This window comes from Trachinotus anak, unplaced genomic scaffold, assembly GCF_046630095.1.
Source record: "Trachinotus anak isolate AG129_WGS33_773 ecotype Australia unplaced genomic scaffold, CSIRO_AGI_Tana_v1 ptg000003l, whole genome shotgun sequence".
NCBI classification, from domain to species: Eukaryota; Metazoa; Chordata; class Actinopteri; order Carangiformes; family Carangidae; genus Trachinotus; species Trachinotus anak.
The window spans coordinates 20,046,253-20,058,915 of record NW_027273854.1 but is presented as its reverse complement, the minus strand read 5'-3'; the positions used below and the strand labels follow the sequence as shown (position 1 = coordinate 20,058,915).

General features: G+C 49.3%; 7 non-coding genes and 1 pseudogene across 7 annotated transcripts; all 8 read left to right on the top strand.

The window, feature by feature from the left end:
- The first annotated feature begins 3,661 nt into the window (after window positions 1-3,661).
- LOC139619451 (U2 spliceosomal RNA) lies at window positions 3,662-3,853 on the top strand. The gene has a single exon (XR_011690446.1). It is a non-coding gene; the product is annotated as a U2 spliceosomal RNA (small nuclear RNA).
- A 407-nt stretch (window positions 3,854-4,260) lies between these two features.
- Window positions 4,261-4,375, top strand: LOC139618950 (U5 spliceosomal RNA). Its single transcript, XR_011689954.1, has one exon. It is a non-coding gene; the product is annotated as a U5 spliceosomal RNA (small nuclear RNA).
- A 5,747-nt stretch (window positions 4,376-10,122) lies between these two features.
- On the top strand, window positions 10,123-10,297 carry LOC139619789 (U2 spliceosomal RNA; annotated as a pseudogene).
- Window positions 10,298-10,700: 403 nt separating this feature from the next.
- On the top strand, window positions 10,701-10,815 carry LOC139618949 (U5 spliceosomal RNA). The gene has a single exon (XR_011689953.1). It is a non-coding gene; the product is annotated as a U5 spliceosomal RNA (small nuclear RNA).
- Window positions 10,816-10,979: 164 nt separating this feature from the next.
- Window positions 10,980-11,171, top strand: LOC139619118 (U2 spliceosomal RNA). The gene has a single exon (XR_011690124.1). It is a non-coding gene; the product is annotated as a U2 spliceosomal RNA (small nuclear RNA).
- A 399-nt stretch (window positions 11,172-11,570) lies between these two features.
- LOC139619320 (U5 spliceosomal RNA) lies at window positions 11,571-11,685 on the top strand. Its single transcript, XR_011690320.1, has one exon. It is a non-coding gene; the product is annotated as a U5 spliceosomal RNA (small nuclear RNA).
- Window positions 11,686-11,849: 164 nt separating this feature from the next.
- On the top strand, window positions 11,850-12,041 carry LOC139619604 (U2 spliceosomal RNA). Its single transcript, XR_011690595.1, has one exon. It is a non-coding gene; the product is annotated as a U2 spliceosomal RNA (small nuclear RNA).
- A 395-nt stretch (window positions 12,042-12,436) lies between these two features.
- On the top strand, window positions 12,437-12,551 carry LOC139618948 (U5 spliceosomal RNA). Its single transcript, XR_011689952.1, has one exon. It is a non-coding gene; the product is annotated as a U5 spliceosomal RNA (small nuclear RNA).
- Window positions 12,552-12,663: the final 112 nt, after the last annotated feature.

Sequence of the window (12,663 nt, the reverse complement as noted above, 5' to 3'; positions counted from 1 at the left end):
CAGGCAATCGTGACAGAAGAAGATGCTGTTTCAAGATCGTGGTTCTGCAAGAGGGTCATCATGGGCCAGCTTCTTTTGACGGTGGAGGATGTCTTGTGCATTCAATGGAACCAACAGGAAAAAGCTTTTGATGTCACCCTGAGGAATGAGGAGGTGTACAGAAAGGTGTCTGAAAATTGTTCGGCTGGAGCTGGGGTAAGGCCCCTTGCCTGCTACAAGATTTTGAGTTTGGACAGACCTAATTTCAGGCAGATCACAGTTCACATGTTTAACCCGTTTGTGACTGATCTTGCCTTGGCTGATTTCCTGGGCCGGTATGGAGAAGTGGTGTCAGCAGCAAGATATGTTAATGATCCAATGGGGTTTTGGACTGGCAGACGGCAGTTCCAGGTGTTGCTCAAGCCTGAGCCAGAAGGGCCTGGTGGTCTCAGACATCCACCCGCCTTTTTTAGTCTCGGTGGGGACCGTGGCTATTTGTTCTATTCGAGGCAACCGTCTTTCTGTCGGCAGTGTAGGCAGTCTGGCCACACGGAGGCAGGATGCACTGGGGTCTGCTGCCGTTTCTGTGGTCAGGGGGGACACGAGGCTAAAGACTGCACTGCACTGAAGGCCTGTCATGGATGTGGTGGACTTGATCACCTCTATCGGAGCTGTCCTGGCCGTAGGAGAACCTTTGCAGAAGTAGCTGGGGCCACTGGAGGGCAGGGTAAGGCTCAAGACTTTGGAGGGACTTTCGTGCCAATGGGCAATACGTCAATTGATCCACAGCAAGCGGATCAGCTTCCAGGCCCTTCTGGGAGTAGAGTGGACTCTGTATCCAAGGTGCAGGGACTTGCCAGTGTTGCTGGAGAAGTCAGTGTGGACCAGGTGCCCTCGGGGATTACGGACACGGTCCCCACTGGTGCCGCTCCCACCGAGCCAAAGCAAGGAGCACGAAGAGGTTTGAAGGTGTTGGAGGAGGGTCTCTCGATTGAAAAGGGGGAGTGTGAGCAGGTGGTGAAGAGTAAAAGGTCAAAGAGGGAGAGGGAGGGAGAGGGGAGGGGGCAGGCCGCAGAGGTGGGGGTTGATGTGGGTAGGGCTGATGGAATACAACAGGGGGGGGAAACGGTTAGAGGAGGGGCCCGGGGGCGGGATGCAATAGATACAGGTCAGGGGTTGGAGCATGTCTCAGGGGTTTTGGGTGAGGAGCCACCAGCTGGGTTGGAGCTTGATTTTGAGCTTTCTCCCGGTTTGCTCCTATTGTCGTCTCCTTTGAGTGAGGACGCATACGAGGGACCAAAAAGGCCTTCATCCTCACCAAATGCTGTTCCCTTTTCCTGGGCGGACCAGATGGATAGTGAAGGAGATGATCTGTATTCACAGTAGGGGGGGGGACTGTTTTGTTTTCTTTTTGTTTTTGTTTGAGTGTAAGCATCTGTAATTTAAAATGTTCTCCTTTGATGTTCTTTCTCTGAATGTGAGGGGAATGAGGAACACTGTTAAAAGAAGGATCGTTTTCGAATTTGTTAGCTCTTTGCGTGTAGCTTTTTGTTTGTTGCAGGAAGTCCACTTACGGGATATGGGGGATGTTGGGTGTTTTAGAAGGGAATGGACCAGAGGGGACTCAGTCTGGAGCATAGGGGGTGTTCACTCTACAGGAGTTGGGATTTTGTTTGGTTTTAAGGAGATTAAAGTGGAGGGTGTTTTTGTTATTGTCCAGGGGAGAATAATGGGTGCGGACATCTCCTGGGGAACAAACACGCTGAGAATCATTGTGGTCTATGGACCACAATCCTCAGCAGAGCGGAAAGAAATGTTTGGGATGCTGGAGCCGCACCTTGTCACCAACAGGCAGGTCATCATAGGGGGTGATTTTAATGTAGAGTTAGGAAAGGGGGGTGATGCCAGCGACCTGTACATTTCTAATCTTTTGAATAGTTTTGGTTTGGTCGATGGGGCGAGGGTGGTCAGGCCACTCATGGATGGTCCCACTTGGCGTAATTCGCAGGGGATCTTTAAGCGTTTAGATTATGTATTTTTTGTTAAGACCTTGAAGTTGGTTGCAGGAAGGGTGCTCCCGGTTTGCTTTTCGGATCATGATGGTTTGCTGTTTACGGTGAGTTTGGATTTGCCAGTCTTCGGGCCTGGGTTTTGGCGCTTAAATATTAGTGTGCTGGAGGAGGACTTGTTTAGTCAACAGTTTCTTTGGTTTTTTAAGGGTCTTATGGGACTCAAACCGCTGTGCCAGGGGTTGTTAGAGTGGTGGGAGGTGGCTAAGGAGAGGATGAAGATATTTTGTTTAAGTTATTGTCAGAGAAAGGCTGGAATGGCAAAGAGGGAGGTGGTCCATCTCCAGCACCGCCTTGAACTCGAGTATGCTAGGGGTAACTGTAAAGGTGCTGTAGACCATCAAGTTTGCGCATCCTTGAAAGCAAGTCTGAGACATATTTTTGAGGGTAGGGCCCGCGCATACCTGGTGCGGTCACGTCTGCAGTTCATTGAACAGTCAGAGACATGTTCGGCTGCTTTTTTTGGCTCCATACGGGCTGATAGGGCGAAGCAGCTGGTGTCAGGAGTTAGGAATAAACAGGGCAGGGTTGTGGTGGACACCTGCGAGATGGTGTGTGTCGCTACAGATCATTTCCGTGATGTTTTCACGGAGCGAGCGGTAGACATAGGAGGGGGAGGGGTGTTCCTGGATTTGCTGAACCAGCAGGTGCCAGGGAACATAGTGCGGGCTTTGGAGGCCCCACTGACCCTCAAAGAGCTTGAAGGTGCTCTCTGTAGGATGAACAGGCGCAAGGTGCCAGGCATTGATGGGTTGCCGGTAGAGTTCTATGTTAAGTTTTGGGACATACTTGGGCCAGTATTGTTGGAGGTGTTGACTGAGGTGCTCTGTACGGGGAAAATGGGGAGGTCTATGGCGACTGGAGTTATCTCCCTTCTGTTTAAGAAAGGGGATCGCGCTGATATGGATAACTGGCGACCGCTGTCCATGCTGTGCGTAGACTATAAGCTCCTGGCTAAGGTTCTGGCAGACCGGTTAAGCGTGGCCCTGCCACATGTGGTCCATGTGGACCAGACATGTGCAGTGCCAGGGCGCTCAGTAAGATGGAACCTGCAACTCTTACGGGATGCTGTGGCTTGGGCTGAGGATAGGCATCTGCCGCTTATGCTGGTCGGTCTTGATCAAGCAAAGGCCTTTGACAGAGTACATTGGGGTTTTATGTTTAGTGTACTGGAAAGGCTAGGTTTCGGTCAGGTTTTTGTAGGGTGGCTGCGCACATTGTATAGGGGTGCGGGGAGCAGGGTTTTGGTTAATGGGCACCTGGGGGAGGCTTTTAGTTTGTACTCTGGGGTGAGACAGGGTTGCCCGCTCTCACCGCTGCTCTATGTGCTTTACATGGAGCCATTAGCAGCTGCCATTCGGGCTGATTCTGGAGTGAGAGGTTTTTTTGTGCCTGGCAGTGGGGGTCTGCGAGTCAAGCTGTCTCAGCAGGCTCTGCCGTATGGCTGAGCCCTTTGAGTTTGTGAAAAGTCAAACAGCTGTCGAGGTCAGGAATGGGGAGGTGGGCGGAGGTGGTGAAAAGCAGCCATTGCTCCGCTCATGTCAAAAGCAGCCAACCGCGACCAGCGAGATTTGTGCCAAGAGCCTGGCTGGAACGCCAGACACTTTGGGCCCATCGCTTCTCGGCCTTTTGGCTAAGATCAAGTGTAGTATCTGTTCTTATCAGTTTAATATCTGATATGTCCTCTACCCGAGGACAAACATATTAAACGGATTTTTAGAACTGGGAGCTGAAAAAGGGGCTTGCTCCGTTCACTCCACGCATCGACCTGGCATTGCAGTGCCGCCGGGAACGGTGCACCCTTCTCTGGCTGTGTGGAAAAGCAAGCAAGCAAGCAAGCAAGCAAGCAAGCAAGCAAACAATGACGCAAACGTACAGTTTCAAATGCCCCTCTGGCAGTGGCTGGAGGAAGGTGAGTCAACCTGCCCCACAGCTGATATCCCTCACGCGCCCTGGAAGGGCTGCTAGCCTCCAATCAACCCCGCATTTTCCCTGTATTTTGGTCCCCGGGGGCCTGCAAGCGCCTGATAACTTGAGAAATTTGTGGGGATTGCATGTTGAGGCCCAGACACTTTTCTCCACAGCCCGATTGGCTAGAGCCCGTGACAACATGGGGAGGGGGCGGGGATTTGGCAAGCTAAGAGAAGGCTACCGTGAGGGCGGTGACTGGGACCAATGGGGTCCTCGGCCGCTCTTGAGGAGAGGCCTGTACTGACTCTGGTTTCTCTTCATCACGCACAAGTCTTTCGCCTTTTACTAAAGACTTCCGTGGAGAGGAACACCAATGAGTTTAAGCTATTTTTGGCAGGCTCTGCCGTATGGCTGAGCCCTTTGAGTTTGTGAAAAGTCAAACAGCTGTCGAGGTCAGGAATGGGGAGGTGGGCGGAGGTGGTGAAAAGCAGCCATTGCTCCGCTCATGTCAAAAGCAGCCAACCGCGACCAGCGAGATTTGTGCCAAGAGCCTGGCTGGAACGCCAGACACTTTGGGCCCATCGCTTCTCGGCCTTTTGGCTAAGACTGCGGTCGCCTCCTTTTGATGGTTAAATTCTTGCCTGTTGTGGCTCTGAGTTAAACCAGCTCTTGGGAGGAAATTGTCTACATTCCTTGTTTAAAGTTGTGCAACTTTTCTGTAGTTGCATATCTTAAACAAATAGGAATTCATTGGCCCAGAGAATCTCTTACCTGAGCTCTGCCGGATTCAACACCTTGTCCAGGCCAAAACTTGAAAAGGTAAGTACGTTTTTAGATTTTTTTCCTTTTTTATATTTTTAATTGTATTTACTTATTTATTGTTCATTGTTTTTTTGTCCATTGTAAGTTTTTTACTGATTTTAGATCCTTTTAGCTTGTGGTGCCTCCACCATGTCGGCCACCCATGCCAACATGCGGAGGCACCACAGCGTCCGTTTTAAGTTTAAAGAAAAGGATGGAAAGCTCCTGGAGATGTCAAGGCTAGATTTCTCCAGGAAGCTAATCCAACAGGCTTTGAAATTCACAGCAAACGATTTGAATTGTATTTTGACCCTACCATTAAACAAAGGTTTTGATGTAAGCTTCCAGTCTGCGGCTATCTTGAGAGAATTTTGGACAAGATTTGAGTCTGTGAAACCCCAGTTTTCTGCATTTGTTGTTGAAAAACTGACTGATAATGCATTGAAAACAGTCATTGTCAGAATGTTTAATGAGACAGTGAATGCAGAAGACATTTGTATATGGCTGGGGAGATACTGCACTGTTAAAGGCCAGGCTACCAAAGTGAGAGATGAGGACGGCATCTGGAATTGCGCTTGGAGGGTCCCCATTCAACAATGGCAGGACCCCCAGGGCTTCCAAGGCCTGAAACATCTGCCGTCAATGATAGTTCTGGGTGAAAACAGGGGCTACATCCACTACCAAGGTCAGCCCAAGCTCTGCCGCAAGTGTGGTGAGCATGGGCACCTGGTAGAAGCGTGCACAAAAACCTTTTGCGGAAAGTGTAGAGAAATTGGGCACACTTTTGAGGAGTGCACCAATGGCAGGAAGTGCAACCTTTGTGGAGAAACAAATCATCTCTTCAGAGCTTGCCCCAAATCGTTTGCCAACAAACTAAAGGCAGCAAAAGCCAATGAACAAAATGGAGGACAAAAAGAAAAAGAGCAGGTTGAAGAGGCTGGGCAGGAAAATTCAAATCTCCCGCCAGATACTGTGATTGGAGAGGAGGGATCATGTGAGGCGGGAGAGGGGGAGGGGCCTGCAACAGCCCCATCAATGGAGAGTGGAGAGGAGGATGGGGAGATGCAGGAAGTGGGCGGAGCTAGTTCAGAAATGGAAGATTTTCAACCACCTGAAAATAGTGAGGATGCCCCCCTCCCCGATGCCCAGCAAACAAAGAGACTTGCATCGGAATTGTCCTCTGAGTCTCCTGTAGCCTCAGAGAAGAGGGGAAGAGTTGGGACTCTCTCAGACAGTTCATCTGTGGAGGAGCCCAGAGTCTTCCCCTCCAATTCACCAAATGAAGTCTCTTTTCTGACAGTAGCTCTACAATCAACCCCTAAGGACTCCAAGCTAAATGCAGCCTTGCGTCAAAGGCCAACCCCCAGAGTCCGACGGGGGAATGGAGCTCAACTCCCTCCTTCATCACCTGTTGAAGTGAAGGAGGAGCCCCGTTCACAAGAAATAGTCTAACTGCCTTTTTTTTTTAAAAAAAAAAGATATTTTAGCATCTTAAACCTCTATTTAGTGTTTTTAAAATTTCATACCTGTTGTTTTTAATCATACTCATGACACTCACCTTCTCAACCATCAATGTGAGAAGTGTGAAGTCGAGAGTTAGAGCCCAGAGTGTTTTATCCTTTCTTAAATCTACAAAGTCAGATGTGTTTTTAATGCAGGAATGTGGCATACCGTTTTTAAAACACTACCGACAGTGGGAGGAGATGTGGCCACAGACATCGATATGGAGCGGATCAAACCAAAATAAGAACGATGGAGTGGCCATTTTAATAAAAAACCCTCAGGTTCTGGTGAAGGGTAGCACTGTGGTGAGAGACGGTAGGGCACTTTTAGCACACTTGACCTTTATGGGACAGGATTTTAACCTTCTCAATATTTATGGCTTTAACGACAAAAATGACAGGTATGACCTTTTAGAAGACCTGCAGTCCCACATGCTAGGGAGAGTGCCATTAGTTTTAGGAGGTGATTTTAACTGTATTTTAAGTCGAAAAGATAGAAAAAGAACAGGGGAAGATTTTAAAATTGACAAAACATCGGTTTTATTACAGGGCATATGCAGGGATTTTAAACTACAAGACTGTTTTAAAACCATGCATCCCAGAGAGGAGGGCTTCACCTGGTTCAGTGGTGATGGCACCAGAGCCTCTCGCATAGATTTTATTTTCACACGGGACTGCCCGCCGACCGATGCTAGATTGACCCCTGTTTTCTTTTCTGACCACCTGATGCTCTCCTGCACCCTTTCACTCTCTTCAGGTGTGACTTTTGGAAGTGGTCTGTGGAAACTCAACTGCTCCCTGCTTGAAGATCAACATCTAGTTCAGCAGTACAGGGAGCAGTACCGAGAGTGGCAGACCCTTCAAGACATGTACGATACACGAGCACACTGGTGGGAGATGGTGAAGGGAAAGACCCAGACTTTTTTCAGACAGGCAGGCAAAAAAAGAAAGGGCAAGGAGAACAGACGCATGATGGGACTGCAGAAGCGACTACAGCGCTATTTTAACCTCAACCAAAATGGAATGGATTTTAATGAAGAAATTACAGAAATCAAATCAGAGATGTCGGTTTTAGCTGAAATTAAAAGCAAGGGTGTCATTTTAAGGAGCAGGGAACGGGAAATAGAGGAGGGTGAGAAGTGCACCAGGTATTTTTTTAAGAAAATTGTTAGTAAAGGGGGGACCATTTTAAAACTAAAAAAGGAAAACGGGTGCATAACAGAGAATATCGAAGAAATTAAACAGATTGTGGAAAATTTTTACGTAGAACTGTATAAAGAAAAGCCCATTAGAATAGACACCATGAATGAAGTTTTAAAATCCATCGATAAAAAAGTAAAAGACAGTGTGCTTTTAACCCAAGATTTTACCATTCTAGAGTTAAATAAATGTTTGTCAAGTTTTAAAAAAGGGAAGTCCCCAGGACAGGATGGACTTCCCTTGGAATTTTATTTGACCTTTTGGGACATTTTAGCACCTGATTTGATCGATGTTTTTAAAGACTTTGAGCACCTAGACCGACTTCCTGACAGTTTTAGAGTAGGGATAGTGACTCTACTGCACAAAAACAAAGACAAGACCGACCTGATGAACTGGAGACCTATCGCACTTTTAAACCTTGATTGTAAACTTTTTAGCAAACTTTTAGCCTCACGTATGTCCTTGTTTTTAAAGGGGGTGATTCACCCGGATCAAGGCTGTGCCATCCCAGGGAGGAAGATCACCGACAGCCTGGTACTGATCCGAGACACCACCTGTTACGCGAGAGACAGAAACATCCGGCTAGTAGTCCTAAATTTAGATTTTGAGAAAGCCTTCGATCGGGTCTCGCACCAGTACCTTTTCAAGGTACTGCAAAAAATGGGGTTCCCAGAAAGGTTTCTAGCTTGGGTGGGATTGCTGTATCGGGACATTACCAGCAAATTTGTGATTAACGGGCATTTGACAAAAGCAGTCGATATTAACTGCGGTGTCCGTCAGGGTTGTCCGTTATCTGCCCTCCTATACATAACATGTATAGAACCGCTGGCACAGATCTTGAGAAGGGATCAACGAATCAATGGGTTGGGAGTACCGGGGAGCGGGGGACTGGACACCAAGTGTATTTTATACATGGACGACGTGAACATTTTATGCACCGACCTTTTATCCGTCAACAGGACGCTGGACTTGACTGACTGGTTTGGACAGGCTTCTGGGTCAAAGTTGAACAAAAACAAGACCCAAGCCCAATTTTATGGACCGTGGACAGCGACTGAGATGACAGGACTCCCTTTGACTGTGACCCAGACTGACCAAAAAATACTGGGGATCAAATTTGACAGGGAGGGAGAAGGAACAACAAATTGGCCAGACGTGGTAGGGAAAGTAAAACAAAGACTAGGATATTGGGGACTTAGAGGACTGACTATTGAAGGAAAGGTTTTAATCATCAAAGCGGTGATTTTACCTTTGCTTTTACTCATCAGTTCTGTTTTTATCCCACCTAGGAGAGTGCTTTTAGATCTGGAGCGAGCCATCTTTTATTTCCTGTGGGGCTCCAAGTGGGAGAGACTGAGGAGGGAGGTCATGAAAAGGCCAAAAGAGAAAGGAGGAAAAGGAGTGCCTGACCTGTACTTGTTTTTAGGAAGCCGATACACCGCACTACACCTCAAACAAGCCACAGACCCATCCGGAAACCCCAAAACTACAGCCATGACACGTTTCTGGATGGGATCGTACCTCAGACGATTGAAGATTTTACCTACAGATCTTAAAGTACCCGTGTCTTTTAGCCTGCCACCAGCCTATGCTTTTATCCCGACGTTTTTAAAGCATTTTAAACTGGAGCAGGAGGAGCTGCATATTTTAACCAACCACCGTTCTCTGATCTCTGTTGTGCAGGAGCAGGAGCCAGTGAGTCCAGTGCGCGGGCTCGCATTTGGCGAGCCCTCAACAGTTTGGCGCAACGTGAACCATTCCGCTCTTCCAAACAGACTCCGGGACCTGTCATGGATGGTGGCTCATGAGATTCTCCCAGTCAGGTCCGTCATGCACTCCCGGGGCATGTCAACACGCTCAACCTGCCCCCGACCCGGTTGTGGCGCGCCAGAGTCGGTGAGGCATTTGCTCTGGGAGTGCAGCGCTGCCGTAGACCAGTGGGCAATGGCCGGCTCCTTGCAATTCCCGTACTTGCCAGCAAGGGAGGTCCTTACAGCACAACTGGTGCTGTATGGGGTGAGCCAAAAAACACTGAAGAACGATGACTTTGCCCAGATGTGGCTCACCCTAGCCGCCATCAAAGACGCCATATGGACCTCCAGAAACTTGCTGGTAAGGAAGCACATGCAGATCCCCCCCGTGGCTGTGATCCGGATGGCTGTAGGCGGCAGGCCTAGGACACAGCCACAAAGAAGCATCGCCTCTGTGCCCATTCGGACGAAGGAGCCGGAGCCACACATGAAAAGGTCAAAGCAGCGGCGGCCTGGCTCTCCGGGTGAGGCAGGTGGGAAGGAGCAACAGGGTGAGGATCTCCTCTGAGCACCACGACAGGATCCCGAGAGACCAAATGTTTGGGGGAGCGGAATGAGTGACCCTGGGTAGGGACTCACTCTGCTCCTGCACAAAATTAGAAAGAAGAGAAGTTTTAAACCAATGCACTCCCTTTTAAAGATTTGGGACACTCCATGGTTTTCATTTGTGAGATGGATTTTATGTTTGACAACATGTAAAACCCCTTGAAATATTTGTTTTTAATGTTTTAAAAAAAAAACAAACAAACAATGGTTTTACAACTATTTATCATATTGTTGTGATTATAATGTACCCTTTGTATCTCAAGATGTAAACCTTCTTTGAAAAAACTTGAAATGAGTGTCAATAAATCTTTTCGAAAGAAAAAATCTGTTCTTATCAGTTTAATATCTGATATGTCCTCTACCCGAGGACAAACATATTAAACGGATTTTTAGAACTGGGAGCTGAAAAAGGGGCTTGCTCCGTTCACTCCACGCATCGACCTGGCATTGCAGTGCCGCCGGGAACGGTGCACCCTTCTCTGGCCGTGTGGAAAAGCAAGCAAGCAAGCAAGCAAGCAAGCAAGCAAACAATGACGCAAACGTACAGTTTCAAATGCCCCTCTGGCAGTGGCTGGAGGAAGGTGAGTCAACCTGCCCCACAGCTGATATCCCTCACGCGCCCTGGAAGGGCTGCTAGCCTCCAATCAACCCCGCATTTTCCCTGTATTTTGGTCCCCGGGGGCCTGCAAGCGCCTGATAACTTGAGAAATTTGTGGGGATTGCATGTTGAGGCCCAGACACTTTTCTCCACAGCCCGATTGGCTAGAGCCCGTGACAACATGGGGAGGGGGCGGGGATTTGGCAAGCTAAGAGAAGGCTACCGTGAGGGCGGTGACTGGGACCAATGGGGTCCTCGGCCGCTCTTGAGGAGAGGCCTGTACTGACTCTGGTTTCTCTTCATCACGCACAAGTCTTTCGCCTTTTACTAAAGACTTCCGTGGAGAGGAACACCAATGAGTTTAAGCTATTTTTGGCAGGCTCTGCCGTATGGCTGAGCCCCTTGAGTTTGTGAAAAGTCAAACAGCTGTCGAGGTCAGGAATGGGGAGGTGGGCGGAGGTGGTGAAAAGCAGCCATTGCTCCGCTCATGTCAAAAGCAGCCAACCGCGACCAGCGAGATTTGTGCCAAGAGCCTGGCTGGAACGCCAGACACTTTGGGCCCATCGCTTCTCGGCCTTTTGGCTAAGATCAAGTGTAGTATCTGTTCTTATCAGTTTAATATCTGATATGTCCTCTATCCGAGGACAAACATATTAAACGGATTTTTAGAACTGGGAGCTGAAAAAGGGGCTTGCTCCGTTCACTCCACGCATCGACCTGGCATTGCAGTGCCGCCGGGAACGGTGCACCCTTCTCTGGCCGTGTGGAAAAGCAAGCAAGCAAGCAAGCAAGCAAGCAAACAATGACGCAAACGTACAGTTTCAAATGCCCCTCTGGCAGTGGCTGGAGGAAGGTGAGTCAACCTGCCCCACAGCTGATATCCCTCACGCGCCCTGGAAGGGCTGCTAGCCTCCAATCAACCCCGCATTTTCCCTGTATTTTGGTCCCCGGGGGCCTGCAAGCGCCTGATAACTTGAGAAATTTGTGGGGATTGCATGTTGAGGCCCAGACACTTTTCTCCACAGCCCGATTGGCTAGAGCCCGTGACAACATGGGGAGGGGGCGGGGATTTGGCAAGCTAAGAGAAGGCTACCGTGAGGGCGGTGACTGGGACCAATGGGGTCCTCGGCCGCTCTTGAGGAGAGGCCTGTACTGACTCTGGTTTTTCTTCATCACGCACAAGTCTTTCGCCTTTTACTAAAGACTTCCGTGGAGAGGAACACCAATGAGTTTAAGCTATTTTTGGCAGGCTCTGCCGTATGGCTGAGCCCTTTGAGTTTGTGAAAAGTCAAACAGCTGTCGAGGTCAGGAATGGGGAGGTGGGCGGAGGTGGTGAAAAGCAGCCATTGCTCCGCTCATGTCAAAAGCAGCCAACCGCGACCAGCGAGATTTGTGCCAAGAGCCTGGCTGGAACGCCAGACACTTTGGGCCCATCGCTTCTCGGCCTTTTGGCTAAGATCAAGTGTAGTATCTGTTCTTATCAGTTTAATATCTGATATGTCCTCTACCCGAGGACAAACATATTAAACGGATTTTTAGAACTGGGAGCTGAAAAAGGGGCTTGCTCCGTTCACTCCACGCATCGACCTGGCATTGCAGTGCCGCCGGGAACGGTGTACCCTTCTCTGGCCGTGTGGAAAAGCAAGCAAGCAAGCAAGCAAGCAAACAATGACGCAAACGTACAGTTTCAAATGCCCCTCTGGCAGTGGCTGGAGGAAGGTGAGTCAACCTGCCCCACAGCTGATATCCCTCACGCGCCCTGGAAGGGCTGCTAGCCTCCAATCAACCCCGCATTTTCCCTGTATTTTGGTCCCCGGGGGCCTGCAAGCGCCTGATAACTTGAGAAATTTGTGGGGATTGCATGTTGAGGCCCAGACACTTTTCTCCACAGCCCGATTGGCTAGAGCCCGTGACAACATGGGGAGGGGGCGGGGATTTGGCAAGCTAAGAGAAGGCTACCGTGAGGGCGGTGACTGGGACCAATGGGGTCCTCGGCCGCTCTTGAGGAGAGGCCTGTACTGACTCTGGTTTCTCTTCATCACGCACAAGTCTTTCGCCTTTTACTAAAGACTTCCGTGGAGAGGAACACCAATGAGTTTAAGCTATTTTTGGCAGGCTCTGCCGTATGGCTGAGCCCTTTGAGTTTGTGAAAAGTCAAACAGCTGTCGAGGTCAGGAATGGGGAGGTGGGCGGAGGTGGTGAAAAGCAGCCATTGCTCCGCTCATGTCAAAAGCAGCCAACCGCGA